The sequence below is a fragment of the Trichechus manatus genome, unplaced genomic scaffold (assembly GCF_000243295.1).
Source record: "Trichechus manatus latirostris isolate Lorelei unplaced genomic scaffold, TriManLat1.0 scaffold00037, whole genome shotgun sequence".
Taxonomy (NCBI): Eukaryota; Metazoa; Chordata; class Mammalia; order Sirenia; family Trichechidae; genus Trichechus; species Trichechus manatus.
In genome coordinates this window covers 4,253,099-4,254,063 of record NW_004443973.1, presented here as the reverse complement: position 1 = coordinate 4,254,063, position 965 = coordinate 4,253,099, and the positions used below count along the sequence as shown (strand labels likewise).

The 965-nt window shown below is 53.7% G+C and overlaps 1 protein-coding gene across 3 annotated transcripts in view; it reads right to left on the bottom strand.

Annotated features, from left to right (window-relative positions):
- The window catches only part of CWC22 (CWC22 spliceosome associated protein homolog), a 69,082-nt gene extending 68,380 nt beyond the window's left edge, over positions 1-702 (bottom strand). Inside the window, exon 1 of one of the 3 annotated variants that reach the window (XM_023730516.1) lies at positions 535-702. The gene's annotated coding sequence lies outside the window, so the exon portion shown is untranslated. The remainder of the gene's footprint in view (positions 1-534) is intronic. The other 2 variants (XM_023730517.1, XM_004375460.2) reach the window with 2 other exon arrangements.
- Positions 703-965: the final 263 nt, after the last annotated feature.

Below are 965 nucleotides of genomic sequence, written 5' to 3'. Positions count from 1 at the left end.
ACAAGTAGTCACAAGAATATTAAGACGGAAATGAGCGTAACAGTGCTACTTCCACTATTCCAATCAACTACAGTCTGCTAATCCCACTCCCATGACCCTAGGGCGCGGACCCTATGAAAGCGGCCTTGAGAAGCCCAACTGACTCGTGAGGCTCCAAGTACCCCGCGCCCGAACCACACTGTACGCGAAGGAAGAGAAGACCAGTGGTACTGCAGGATTACAGTAACGAAAGGAGAGGAGACAGCCCGAAAGCCTCAGGCGGAAACTAAGTCCATCCGCGCAACCGGAGAGCGAGCTCACCACCGCCCCTTCCCCACCCGCTCGGACTCCTCGGCCCGACCCGCGCTCACACCCCCACCTCGCGGGGCAGCGCACGGCGCGCGGGGGACCAGCGCGCACCCTGTTACCGCCCACGGCTGGACCAGCGGGCCCGCACTCACTCCTGGGCCTCTTTCACTTCCCACCCGTTCAGGAAAACTGCCACCCCTAACCCCAGTTCCCTGCCTACAGCGAGTCTACGGAGATGCCAAGTACCTAGAACTCCACCGCGCCGCCATTACACCGGATACACGTCACTTCCCGTTCGCGGGCACCGGCAGTAGAATGAAGGCGGAGCGTGAACTACATTAAAAATCAGCTGTGATATGTTACAGTATTGATTTATTTTAAATACCATATCGTAGAACTAGATTCAAAGCACTCTATCCAGCCAAACTTTACCCCTAAGACCGTGACAAAAGAGAAGATGATACACTGCCTGTACGGACGAAAATGACGCCTAGCGTAATTGTAGTTTTAGGTTGAGGAAGCTGCAGTGTACGACGGGAATTGTAGTCCTTGTAGGTAAGCGTCCGGGAGTACATCCAGTCAACGCACAGGAAACCTGGTAGCGATTAGGGTTTAGCAGGTTTTACCTTCACCTAAAACTATTTTCTGCAGTTGGCATGAAAGTAATCCTTAACAGT